The sequence below is a fragment of the Lissotriton helveticus genome, chromosome 2_1 (genome assembly GCF_964261635.1).
Source record: "Lissotriton helveticus chromosome 2_1, aLisHel1.1, whole genome shotgun sequence".
Taxonomy (NCBI): domain Eukaryota; kingdom Metazoa; phylum Chordata; class Amphibia; order Caudata; family Salamandridae; genus Lissotriton; species Lissotriton helveticus.
In genome coordinates this window covers 1,633,044,158-1,633,059,099 of record NC_136059.1, presented here as the reverse complement: position 1 = coordinate 1,633,059,099, position 14,942 = coordinate 1,633,044,158, and positions in this window count along the sequence as shown.

Sequence of the window (14,942 nt, the reverse complement as noted above, 5' to 3'; positions counted from 1 at the left end):
ACGTTCTCGCATGAACAATAATTTACTCTAAATGTTGTTTATATCTCTTCCCGCAGTGAATAAACACGTTTTAATCCCTCAAAGTGAGCATGTGGGCCTTTTTAAGTCACTTTTAACCATGAGCCAAATCTTGAATTTTGACTCCCTAGAAGCATGAAAATGACGATAAAGATGCTCATTTTATCTCCAAAAGTGATGATACACCTCTGAGAGTCAAAATTAGTTGAAAGATGAACATTTTCATAAACGGACTATTTTGGTCATCTCAGAGCAATTTCATCAGGTCGCGGGTCATCGATCGTTTTGCATGAAAAATTGAACGTTCTCGCATGAACATTAATCTACTCTAAATGTTGTTTATATCTCTTCCCGCAGTGAATAAACACGTTTTAAGCCCTCGAAGTGAGCATTTGGGCCTTTTTAAGTCACTTTTAACTATGAGCCAAATCTTGAGTTTTGGCTCCCTAGAAGCATGAAAATGACGATAAAGATGCTCATTTTATCTCCAAAAGTGATGATCCACCTCTGAGAGTCAAAATTAGTTGAAAGATGAAAATTTTCAAAACGGACCATTTTGGTCATCCCGGAGCAATTTCATCAGGTCGCGGGTCATCGATCGTTTTGCATGAAAAATTGAACGTTCTTGCATGAACATTAATTTACTCTAAATGTTGTTTATATCTCTTCCAGCAGTGAATAAACACGTTTTAAGCCCTCGAAGTGAGCATTTGGGTCCTTTTAATTCACTTTTAACCATGAGCCAAATCTTGAGTTTTGGCTCCTTAGAAGCATGAAAATGACGATAAAGATGCTCATTTTATCTCCAAAAGTGATGATCCACCTCTGAAAGTCAGAATTAGTTGAAAGATGGAAGGTTTTAAAAAGGACCATTTTGGTCATCTCAGAGCAATTTCATCAGGTCGCGGGTCATCGATCGTTTTGCATGAAAAATTGAACGTTCTTGCATGAACATTAATTTACTCTAAATGTTGTTTATATCTCTTCCAGCAGTGAATAAACACGTTTTAAGCCCTCGAAGTGAGCATTTGGGTCCTTTTAAGTCACTTTTAACCATGAGCCAAATCTTGAGTTTTGGCTCCCTAGAAGTATGAAAATGACGATAAAGATGCTCATTTACCTGTGAGAGTCAAAATTAGTTGAAAGATGAACATTTTCAAAACTGACTATTTTGGTCATCTCAGAGCAATTTCATCAGGTCGCTGGTCATCGATCGTTTTGCATGAAAAATTGAACGTTCTCGAATGAACATTAATTTACTCTAAATGTTGTTTATATCTCTTCCCGCAGTGAATACACACGTTTTAAGCCCTCGAAGTGAGCATTTGGGCCTTTTTAAGTCACTTTTAACCATGAGCCAAATCTTGAGTTTTGGCTCCCTAGAAGCATGAAAATTACTTTAAAGATGCTCATTTCATCTCCAAAAGTGATGATCCACCTCTGAAAGTCAAAATTAGTTGAAAGATGGAAATTTTCAAAATGGACCATTTTGGTAATCTCAGAGCAATTTCATCAGGTCGCGGGTCATCGATCGTTTTGCATGAAAAATTGAACGTTCTCGCATGAACAATAAATTCACTCTAAATGTTGTTTATATGTCTTCCAGCAGTAAATAAACACGTTTTAAGCCCTCGAAGTGAGCATTTGGGTCCTTTTAAGTCACTTTTAACCATGAGCCAAATCTTGAGTTTTGGCTCCCTAGAAGTATGAAAATGACGATAAAGATGCTCATTTTATCTCCAAAAGTGATGATCCACCTGTGAGAGTCAAAATTAGTTGAAAGATGAACATTTTCAAAACGGACCATTTTGGTCATCTCGGAGCAATTTCATCAGGTCACGGGTCATCGATCGTTTTGCATGAAAAATTGAACTTTCTTGCATGAACATTAATTTACTCTAAATGTTGTTTATTACTCTTTCCACAGTGAATAAACACGTTTTAAGCCCTCGAAGTGAGCATTTGGGTCCTTTTAATTCACTTTTAACCATGAGCCAAATCTTGAGTTTTGGCTCCTTAGAAGCATGAAAATGACGATAAAGATGCTCATTTTATCTCCAAAAGTGATGATCCACCTCTGAAAGTCAGAATTAGTTGAAAGATGGAAGGTTTTAAAACGGACCATTTTGGTCATCTAAGAGCAATTTCATCAGGTCGCGGGTCATCGATCATTTTGCATGAAAAATTGAACGTTCTCGCATGAACAATAATTTACTCTAAATGTTGTTTATATCTCTTCCCGCAGTGAATAAACACGTTTTAATCCCTCAAAGTGAGCATTTGGGCCTTTTTAAGTCACTTTTAACCATGAGCCAAATCTTGAGTTTTGACTCCCTAGAAGCATGAAAATTACGATAAAGATGCTAATTTTATCTCCAAAAGTGATGATCCACCTCTGAGACTCAAAATTAGTTGAAAGATGAACATTTTCAAAACCGACCATTTTGGTCATCTCGGAGCAATTTCATCAGGTCGCGGGTCATCGATCGTTTTGCATGAAAAATTGAACGTTCTTGCATGAACATTAATTTACTCTAAATTTTGTTTATATCTCTTCCCGCAGTGAATAAACACGTTTTAAGCCCTCGAAGTGAGCATTTGGGTCCTTTTAATTCACTTTTAACCATGAGCCAAATCTTGAGTTTTGGCTCCTTAGAAGCATGATATGACGATAAAGATGCTCATTTTATCTCCAAAAGTGATGATCCACCTCTGAGAGTCAAAATTAGTTGAAAGATGAAAATTTTCAAAAAGGACCATTTTGGTCATCTCGGAGCAATTTCATCAGGTCGCGTGTCATCGATCGTTTTGCATGAAAAATTGAAAGTTCTTGCATGAACATTAATTTACTCTAAATGTTGTTTATATCTCTTCCCGCAGTGAATAAGCACGTTTTAAGCCCTCGAAGTGAGCATTTGGGCCTTTTTAAGTCACTTTTAACCATGAGCCAAATCTTGAGTTTTGACTCCCTAGAAGCATGAAAATGACGATAAAGATGCTCATTTTATCTCCAAAAGTGATGATCCACCTCTGAGAGTCAAAATTAGTTGAAAGATGAAAATTTTCAAAACTGACCATTTTGGTCATCTCGGAGCAATTTCATCAGGTCGCGGGTCATCGATCGTTTTGCATGAAAAATTGAACGTTCTTGCATGAACATTAATTTACTCTAAATTTTGTTTATATCTCTTCCCGCAGTGAATAAACACGTTTTAAGCCCTCGAAGTGAGCATTTGGGTCCTTTTAATTCACTTTTAACCATGAGCCAAATCTTGAGTTTTGGCTCCCTTGAAGCATGAAAATGACGATAACGATGCTCATTTTATCTCCAAAAGTGATAATCCACCTCTGAGAGTAAAAATTAGTTGAAAGATGAACATTTTCAAAACGGACCATTTTGGTCATCTCAGAGCAATTTCATCAGGTCGCGGGTCAACGATCGTTTTGCATGAAAAATTGAACGTTCTTGCATGAACATTAATTTACTCTAAATGTTGTTAATATCTCTTCCCGCAGTGAATAAACACATTTTAAGCTCTTGAAGTGAGCATTTGGGTCCTTTTAAGTCACTTTTAACCATGAGCCAAATCTTGAATTTTGGCTCCCTAGAAGCATGAAAATTACTTTAAAGATGCTCATTTTATCTCCAAAATTGATGATCCACCTCTGAAAGTCAAAATTAGTTGAAAGATGGAAATTTTCAAAATGGACCATTTTGGTCATCTCAGAGCAATTTCATCAGGTCGCGGGTCATCGATCGTTTTGCATGAAAAATTGAACGTTCTCGCATGAACAATAAATTCACTCTAAATGTTGTTTATATGTCTTCCAGCAGTAAATAAACACGTTTTAAGCCCTCGAAGTGAGCATTTGGGTCCTTTTAAGTCACTTTTAACCATGAGCCAAATCTTGAGTTTTGGCTCCCTAGAAGTATGAAAATGACGATAAAGATGCTCATTTTATCTCCAAAAGTGATGATCCACCTGTGAGAGTCAAAATTAGTTGAAAGATGAACATTTTCAAAACGGACCATTTTGGTCATCTCGGAGCAATTTCATCAGGTCACGGGTCATCGATCGTTTTGCATGAAAAATTGAACTTTCTTGCATGAACATTAATTTACTCTAAATGTTGTTTATTACTCTTTCCACAGTGAATAAACACGTTTTAAGCCCTCGAAGTGAGCATTTGGGTCCTTTTAATTCACTTTTAACCATGAGCCAAATCTTGAGTTTTGGCTCCTTAGAAGCATGAAAATGACGATAAAGATGCTCATTTTATCTCCAAAAGTGATGATCCACCTCTGAAAGTCAGAATTAGTTGAAAGATGGAAGGTTTTAAAACGGACCATTTTGGTCATCTAAGAGCAATTTCATCAGGTCGCGGGTCATCGATCATTTTGCATGAAAAATTGAACGTTCTCGCATGAACAATAATTTACTCTAAATGTTGTTTATATCTCTTCCCGCAGTGAATAAACACGTTTTAATCCCTCAAAGTGAGCATTTGGGCCTTTTTAAGTCACTTTTAACCATGAGCCAAATCTTGAGTTTTGACTCCCTAGAAGCATGAAAATGACGATAAAGATGCTAATTTTATCTCCAAAAGTGATGATCCACCTCTGAGACTCAAAATTAGTTGAAAGATGAACATTTTCAAAACCGACCATTTTGGTCATCTCGGAGCAATTTCATCAGGTCGCGGGTCATCGATCGTTTTGCATGAAAAATTGAACGTTCTTGCATGAACATTAATTTACTCTAAATTTTGTTTATATCTCTTCCCGCAGTGAATAAACACGTTTTAAGCCCTCGAAGTGAGCATTTGGGTCCTTTTAATTCACTTTTAACCATGAGCCAATTCTTGAGTTTTGGCTCCTTAGAAGCATGAAAATGACGATAAAGATGCTCATTTTATCTCCAAAAGTGATGATCCACCTCTGAAAGTCAGAATTAGTTGAAAGATGGAAGGTTTTAAAACGGACCATTTTGGTCATCTAAGAGCAATTTCATCAGGTCGCGGGTCATCGATCATTTTGCATGAAAAATTGAACGTTCTCGCATGAACAATAATTTACTCTAAATTTTCTTTATATCTCTTCCCGCAGTGAATAAACACGTTTTAATCCCTCAAAGTGAGCATGTGGGCCTTTTTAAGTCACTTTTAACCATGAGCCAAATCTTGAATTTTGACTCCCTAGAAGCATGAAAATGACGATAAAGATGCTCATTTTATCTCCAAAAGTGATGATACACCTCTGAGAGTAAAAATTAGTTGAAAGATGAACATTTTCATAAACGGACTATTTTGGTCATCTCAGAGCAATTTCATCAGGTCGCGGGTCATCGATCGTTTTGCATGAAAAATTGAACGTTCTCGCATGAACATTAATCTACTCTAAATGTTGTTTATATCTCTTCCCGCAGTGAATAAACACGTTTTAAGCCCTCGAAGTGAGCATTTGGGCCTTTTTAAGTCACTTTTAACCATGAGCCAAATCTTGAGTTTTGGCTCCCTAGAAGCATGAAAATGACGATAAAGATGCTCATTTTATCTCCAAAAGTGATGATCCACCTCTGAGAGTCAAAATTAGTTGAAAGATGAAAATTTTCAAAACGGACCATTTTGGTCATCCCGGAGCAATTTCATCAGGTCGCGGGTCATCGATCGTTTTGCATGAAAAATTGAACGTTCTTGCATGAACATTAATTTACTCTAAATGTTGTTTATATCTCTTCCCGCAGTGAATAAACACGTTTTAAGCCCTCGAAGTGAGCATTTGGGTCCTTTTAATTCACTTTTAACCATGAGCCAAATCTTGAGTTTTGGCTCCTTAGAAGCATGAAAATGACGATAAAGATGCTCATTTTATCTCCAAAAGTGATGATCCACCTCTGAAAGTCAGAATTAGTTGAAAGATGGAAGGTTTTAAAAAGGACCATTTTGGTCATCTCAGAGCAATTTCATCAGGTCGCGGGTCATCGATCGTTTTGCATGAAAAATTGAACGTTCTTGCATGAACATTAATTTACTCTAAATGTTGTTTATATCTCTTCCAGCAGTGAATAAACACGTTTTAAGCCCTCGAAGTGAACATTTGGGTCCTTTTAAGTCACTTTTAACCATGAGCCAAATCTTGAGTTTTGGCTCCCTAGAAGCATGAAAATGACGATAAAGATGCTCATTTTATCTCCAAAAGTGATGATCCACCTCTGAGAGTCAAAATTAGTTGAAAGATGAAAATTTTCAAAACGGACCATTTTGGTCATCTCGGAGCAATTTCATCAGGTCACGGGTCATCGATCGTTTTGCATGAAAAATTAACCCTTTAAGTGCTGCCGTCGGCCAACGGTCGTCACGGGCACTACCTCCCCAGTGCTGCGTGCGACCGTTGGACGTCCAATTCAGCACTGGATAATGGACAGCGCAGCACTGGGGAGGTATATTTACAAGCTCCTAAGGTGTTAAACGTTCTTGCATAAACATTAATTTACTCTAAATGTTGTTTATATCTCTTCCCGCAGTGAATAAACACGTTTTAAGCTCTCGAAGTGAGCATTTGGGTCCTTTTAAGTCACTTTTAACCATGAGCCAAATCTTGAATTTTGGCTCCCTAGAAGCATGAAAATTACTTTAAAGATGCTCATTTTATCTCCAAAAGTGATGATCCACCTCTGAAAGTCAAAATTAGTTGAAAGATGGAAATTTTCAAAATGGACCATTTTGGTCATCTCAGAGCAATTTCATCAGGTCGCGGGTCATCGATCGTTTTGCATGAAAAATTGAACGTTCTCGCATGAACAATAAATTCACTCTAAATGTTGTTTATATGTCTTCCAGCAGTGAATAAACACGTTTTAAGCCCTCGAAGTGAGCATTTGGGTCCTTTTAAGTCACTTTTAACCATGAGCCAAATCTTGAGTTTTGACTCCCTAGAAGCATGAAAATTACGATAAAGATGCTCATTTTATCTCCAAAAGTGATGATACACCTCTGAGAGTCAAAATTAGTTGAAAGATGAACATTTTCAAAACGGACTATTTTGGTCATCTCAGAGCAATTTCATCAGGTCGCGGGTCATCGATCGTTTTGCATGAAAAATTGAACGTTCTTGCATGAACATTAATTTACTCTAAATGTTGTTTATATCTCTTCCAGCAGTGAATAAACACGTTTTAAGCCCTCGAAGTGAGCATTTGGGTCCTTTTAAGTCACTTTTAACCATGAGCCAAATCTTGAGTTTTGGCTCCCTAGAAGCATGAAAATTACTTTAAAGATGCTCATTTCATCTCCAAAAGTGATGATCCACCTCTGAAAGTCAAAATTAGTTGAAAGATGGAAATTTTCAAAATGGACCATTTTGGTCATCTCAGAGCAATTTCATCAGGTCGCGGGTCATCGATCGTTTTGCATGAAAAATTGAACGTTCTCGCATGAACAATAAATTCACTCTAAATGTTGTTTATATGTCTTCCAGCAGTAAATAAACACGTTTTAAGCCCTCGAAGTGAGCATTTGGGTCTTTTTAAGTCACTTTTAACCATGAGCCAAATCTTGAGTTTTGGCTCCCTAGAAGTATGAAAATGACGATAAAGATGCTCATTTTATCTCCAAAAGTGATGATCCACCTGTGAGAGTCAAAATTAGTTGAAAGATGAACATTTTCAAAACGGACCATTTTGGTCATCTCGGAGCAATTTCATTAGGTCACGGGTCATCGATCGTTTTGCATGAAAAATTGAACTTTCTTGCATGAACATTAATTTACTCTAAATGTTGTTTATTACTCTTTCCACAGTGAATAAACACGTTTTAAGCCCTCGAAGTGAGCATTTGGGTCCTTTTAATTCACTTTTAACCATGAGCCAAATCTTGAGTTTTGGCTCCTTAGAAGCATGAAAATGACGATAAAGATGCTCATTTTATCTCCAAAAGTGATGATCCACCTCTGAAAGTCAGAATTAGTTGAAAGATGGAAGGTTTTAAAACGGACCATTTTGGTCATCTAAGAGCAATTTCATCAGGTCGCGGGTCATCGATCATTTTGCATGAAAAATTGAACGTTCTCGCATGAACAATAATTTACTCTAAATGTTGTTTATATCTCTTCCCGCAGTGAATAAACACGTTTTAATCCCTCAAAGTGAGCATTTGGGCCTTTTTAAGTCACTTTTAACCATGAGCCAAATCTTGAGTTTTGACTCCCTAGAAGCATGAAAATGACGATAAAGATGCTAATTTTATCTCCAAAAGTGATGATCCACCTCTGAGAGTCAAAATTAGTTGAAAGATGAACATTTTCAAAACCGACCATTTTGGTCATCTCGGAGCAATTTCATCAGGTCGCGGGTCATCGATCGTTTTGCATGAAAAATTGAACGTTCTTGCATGAACATTAATTTACTCTAAATTTTGTTTATATCTCTTCCCGCAGTGAATAAACACGTTTTAAGCCCTCGAAGTGAGCATTTGGGTCCTTTTAATTCACTTTTAACCATGAGCCAAATCTTGAGTTTTGGCTCCTTAGAAGCATGATATGACGATAAAGATGCTCATTTTATCTCCAAAAGTGATGATCCACCTCTGAGAGTCAAAATTAGTTGAAAGATGAAAATTTTCAAAAAGGACCATTTTGGTCATCTCGGAGCAATTTCATCAGGTCGCGTGTCATCGATCGTTTTGCATGAAAAATTGAAAGTTCTTGCATGAACATTAATTTACTCTAAATGTTGTTTATATCTCTTCCCGCAGTGAATAAACACGTTTTAAGCCCTCGAAGTGAGCATTTGGGCCTTTTTAAGTCACTTTTAACCATGAGCCAAATCTTGAGTTTTGACTCCCTAGAAGCATGAAAATGACGATAAAGATGCTAATTTTATCTCCAAAAGTGATGATCCACCTCTGAGAGTCAAAATTAGTTGAAAGATGAACATTTTCAAAACGGACCATTTTGGTCATCTCAGAGCAATTTCATCAGGTCGCGGGTCAACGATCGTTTTGCATGAAAAATTGAACCTTCTTGCATGAACATTAATTTACTCTAAATGTTGTTTATATCTCTTCCCGCAGTGAATAAACACATTTTAAGCTCTTGAAGTGAGCATTTGGGTCCTTTTAAGTCACTTTTAACCATGAGCCAAATCTTGAATTTTGGCTCCCTAGAAGCATGAAAATTACTTTAAAGATGCTCATTTTATCTCCAAAATTGATGATCCACCTCTGAAAGTCAAAATTAGTTGAAAGATGGAAATTTTCAAAATGGACCATTTTGGTCATCTCAGAGCAATTTCATCAGGTCGCGGGTCATCGATCGTTTTGCATGAAAAATTGAACGTTCTCGCATGAACAATAAATTCACTCTAAATGTTGTTTATATGTCTTCCAGCAGTAAATAAACACGTTTTAAGCCCTCGAAGTGAGCATTTGGGTCCTTTTAAGTCCCTTTTAACCATGAGCCAAATCTTGAGTTTTGGCTCCCTAGAAGTATGAAAATGACGATAAAGATGCTCATTTTATCTCCAAAAGTGATGATCCACCTGTGAGAGTCAAAATTAGTTGAAAGATGAAAATTTTCAAAACGGACCATTTTGGTCATCTCGGAGCAATTTCATCAGGTCACGGGTCATCGATCGTTTTGCATGAAAAATTGAACTTTCTTGCATGAACATTAATTTACTCTAAATGTTGTTTATTACTCTTTCCACAGTGAATAAACACGTTTTAAGCCCTCGAAGTGAGCATTTGGGTCCTTTTAATTCACTTTTAACCATGAGCCAAATCTTGAGTTTTGGCTCCTTAGAAGCATGAAAATGACGATAAAGATGCTCATTTTATCTCCAAAAGTGATGATCCACCTCTGAAAGTCAGAATTAGTTGAAAGATGGAAGGTTTTAAAACGGACCATTTTGGTCATCTAAGAGCAATTTCATCAGGTCGCGGGTCATCGATCATTTTGCATGAAAAATCGAACGTTCTCGCATGAACAATAATTTACTCTAAATGTTGTTTATATCTCTTCCCGCAGTGAATAAACACGTTTTAATCCCTCAAAGTGAGCATTTGGGCCTTTTTAAGTCACTTTTAACCATGAGCCAAATCTTGAGTTTTGACTCCCTAGAAGCATGAAAATGACGATAAAGATGCTCATTTTATCTCCAAAAGTGATGATACACCTCTGAGAGTCAAAATTAGTTGAAAGATGAACATTTTCAAAACGGACTATTTTGGTCATCTCAGAGCAATTTCATCAGGTCGCGGGTCATCGATCGTTTTGCATGAAAAATTGAACGTTCTCGCATGAACATTAATCTACTCTAAATGTTGTTTATATCTCTTCCCGCAGTGAATAAACACGTTTTAAGCCCTCGAAGTGAGCATTTGGGCCTTTTTAAGTCACTTTTAACCATGAGCCAAATCTTGAGTTTTGGCTCCCTAGAAGCATGAAAATGACGATAAAGATGCTCATTTTATCTCCAAAAGTGATGATCCACATCTGAGAGTCAAAATTAGTTGAAAGATGAAAATTTTCAAAACGGACCATTTTGGTCATCCCGGAGCAATTTCATCAGGTCGCGGGTCATCGATCGTTTTGCATGAAAAATTGAACGTTCTTGCATGAACATTAATTTACTCTAAATTTTGTTTATATCTCTTCCCGCAGTGAATAAACACGTTTTAAGCCCTCGAAGTGAGCATTTGGGTCCTTTTAATTCACTTTTAACCATGAGCCAAATCTTGAGTTTTGGCTCCCTTGAAGCATGAAAATGACGATAACGATGCTCATTTTATCTCCAAAAGTGATAATCCACCTCTGAGAGTAAAAATTTGTTGAAAGATGAACATTTTTAAAACGGACCATTTTGGTCATCTCAGAGCAATTTCATCAGGTCGCGGGTCAACGATCGTTTTGCATGAAAAATTGAACGTTCTTGCATGAACATTAATTTACTCTAAATGTTGTTTATATCTCTTCCCGCAGTGAATAAACACATTTTAAGCTCTTGAAGTGAGCATTTGGGTCCTTTTAAGTCACTTTTAACCATGAGCCAAATCTTGAATTTTGGCTCCCTAGAAGCATGAAAATTACTTTAAAGATGCTCATTTTATCTCCAAAATTGATGATCCACCTCTGAAAGTCAAAATTAGTTGAAAGATGGAAATTTTCAAAATGGACCATTTTGGTCATCTCAGAGCAATTTCATCAGGTCGCGGGTCAACGATCGTTTTGCATGAAAAATTGAACGTTCTTGCATGAACATTAATTTACTCTAAATGTTGTTTATATCTCTTCCCGCAGTGAATAAACACATTTTAAGCTCTTGAAGTGAGCATTTGGGTCCTTTTAAGTCACTTTTAACCATGAGCCAAATCTTGAATTTTGGCTCCCTAGAAGTATGAAAATGACGATAAAGATGCTCATTTTATCTCCAAAAGTGATGATCCACCTGTGAGAGTCAAAATTAGTTGAAAGATGAAAATTTTCAAAACGGACCATTTTGGTCATCTCGGAGCAATTTCATCAGGTCACGGGTCATCGATCGTTTTGCATGAAAAATTGAACTTTCTTGCATGAACATTAATTTACTCTAAATGTTGTTTATTACTCTTTCCACAGTGAATAAACACGTTTTAAGCCCTCGAAGTGAGCATTTGGGTCCTTTTAATTCACTTTTAACCATGAGCCAAATCTTGAGTTTTGGCTCCTTAGAAGCATGAAAATGACGATAAAGATGCTCATTTTATCTCCAAAAGTGATGATCCACCTCTGAAAGTCAGAATTAGTTGAAAGATGGAAGGTTTTAAAACGGACCATTTTGGTCATCTAAGAGCAATTTCATCAGGTCGCGGGTCATCGATCATTTTGCATGAAAAATTGAACGTTCTCGCATGAACAATAATTTACTCTAAATGTTGTTTATATCTCTTCCCGCAGTGAATAAACACGTTTTAATCCCTCAAAGTGAGCATGTGGGCCTTTTTAAGTCACTTTTAACCATGAGCCAAATCTTGAATTTTGACTCCCTAGAAGCATGAAAATGACGATAAAGATGCTCATTTTATCTCCAAAAGTGATGATACACCTCTGAGAGTCAAAATTAGTTGAAAGATGAACATTTTCATAAACGGACTATTTTGGTCATCTCAGAGCAATTTCATCAGGTCGCGGGTCATCGATCGTTTTGCATGAAAAATTGAACGTTCTCGCATGAACATTAATCTACTCTAAATGTTGTTTATATCTCTTCCCGCAGTGAATAAACACGTTTTAAGCCCTCGAAGTGAGCATTTGGGCCTTTTTAAGTCACTTTTAACTATGAGCCAAATCTTGAGTTTTGGCTCCCTAGAAGCATGAAAATGACGATAAAGATGCTCATTTTATCTCCAAAAGTGATGATCCACCTCTGAGAGTCAAAATTAGTTGAAAGATGAAAATTTTCAAAACGGACCATTTTGGTCATCCCGGAGCAATTTCATCAGGTCGCGGGTCATCGATCGTTTTGCATGAAAAATTGAACGTTCTTGCATGAACATTAATTTACTCTAAATGTTGTTTATATCTCTTCCAGCAGTGAATAAACACGTTTTAAGCCCTCGAAGTGAGCATTTGGGTCCTTTTAATTCACTTTTAACCATGAGCCAAATCTTGAGTTTTGGCTCCTTAGAAGCATGAAAATGACGATAAAGATGCTCATTTTATCTCCAAAAGTGATGATCCACCTCTGAAAGTCAGAATTAGTTGAAAGATGGAAGGTTTTAAAAAGGACCATTTTGGTCATCTCAGAGCAATTTCATCAGGTCGCGGGTCATCGATCGTTTTGCATGAAAAATTGAACGTTCTTGCATGAACATTAATTTACTCTAAATGTTGTTTATATCTCTTCCAGCAGTGAATAAACACGTTTTAAGCCCTCGAAGTGAGCATTTGGGTCCTTTTAAGTCACTTTTAACCATGAGCCAAATCTTGAGTTTTGGCTCCCTAGAAGTATGAAAATGACGATAAAGATGCTCATTTACCTGTGAGAGTCAAAATTAGTTGAAAGATGAAAATTTTCAAAACTGACTATTTTGGTCATCTCAGAGCAATTTCATCAGGTCGCTGGTCATCGATCGTTTTGCATGAAAAATTGAACGTTCTCGAATGAACATTAATTTACTCTAAATGTTGTTTATATCTCTTCCCGCAGTGAATACACACGTTTTAAGCCCTCGAAGTGAGCATTTGGGCCTTTTTAAGTCACTTTTAACCATGAGCCAAATCTTGAGTTTTGGCTCCCTAGAAGCATGAAAATTACTTTAAAGATGCTCATTTCATCTCCAAAAGTGATGATCCACCTCTGAAAGTCAAAATTAGTTGAAAGATGGAAATTTTCAAAATTGACCATTTTGGTCATCTCAGAGCAATTTCATCAGGTCGCGGGTCATCGATCGTTTTGCATGAAAAATTGAACGTTCTTGCATGAACATTAATTTACTCTAAATTTTGTTTATATCTCTTCCCGCAGTGAATAAACACGTTTTAAGCCCTCGAAGTGAGCATTTGGGTCCTTTTAATTCACTTTTAACCATGAGCCAAATCTTGAGTTTTGGCTCCCTTGAAGCATGAAAATGACGATAACGATGCTCATTTTATCTCCAAAAGTGATAATCCACCTCTGAGAGTAAAAATTTGTTGAAAGATGAACATTTTCAAAACGGACCATTTTGGTCATCTCAGAGCAATTTCATCAGGTCGCGGGTCAACGATCGTTTTGCATGAAAAATTGAACGTTCTTGCATGAACATTAATTTACTCTAAATGTTGTTTATATCTCTTCCCGCAGTGAATAAACACATTTTAAGCTCTTGAAGTGAGCATTTGGGTCCTTTTAAGTCACTTTTAACCATGAGCCAAATCTTGAATTTTGGCTCCCTAGAAGCATGAAAATTACTTTAAAGATGCTCATTTTATCTCCAAAATTGATGATCCACCTCTGAAAGTCAAAATTAGTTGAAAGATGGAAATTTTCAAAATGGACCATTTTGGTCATCTCAGAGCAATTTCATCAGGTCGCGGGTCATCGATCGTTTTGCATGAAAAATTGAACGTTCTCGCATGAACAATAAATTCACTCTAAATGTTGTTTATATGTCTTCCAGCAGTAAATAAACACGTTTTAAGCCCTTGAAGTGAGCATTTGGGTCCTTTTAAGTCACTTTTAACCATGAGCCAAATCTTGAGTTTTGGCTCCCTAGAAGTATGAAAATGACGATAAAGATGCTCATTTTATCTCCAAAAGTGATGATCCACCTGTGAGAGTCAAAATTAGTTGAAAGATGAAAATTTTCAAAACGGACCATTTTGGTCATCTCGGAGCAATTTCATCAGGTCACGGGTCATCGATCGTTTTGCATGAAAAATTGAACTTTCTTGCATGAACATTAATTTACTCTAAATGTTGTTTATATCTCTTCCCGCAGTGAATAAACACGTTTTAAGCCCTCAAAGTGAGCATTTGGGCCTTTTTAAGTCACTTTTAACCATGAGCCAAATCTTGAGTTTTGACTCCCTAGAAGCATGAAAATGACGATAAAGATGCAAATTTTATCTCCAAAAGTGATGATCCACCTCTGAGAGTCAAAATTAGTTGAAAGATGAAAATTTTCAAAACTGACCATTTTGGTCATCTCGGAGCAATTTCATCAGGTCGCGGGTCATCGATCGTTTTGCATGAAAAATGGAACGTTCTTGCATGAACATTAATTTACTCTAAATTTTGTTTATATCTCTTCCCGCAGTGAATAAACACGTTTTAAGCCCTCGAAGTGAGCATTTGGGTCCTTTTAATTCACTTTTAACCATGAGCCAAATCTTGAGTTTTGGCTCCCTTGAAGCATGAAAATGACGATAACGATGCTCATTTTATCTCCAAAAGTGATAATCCACC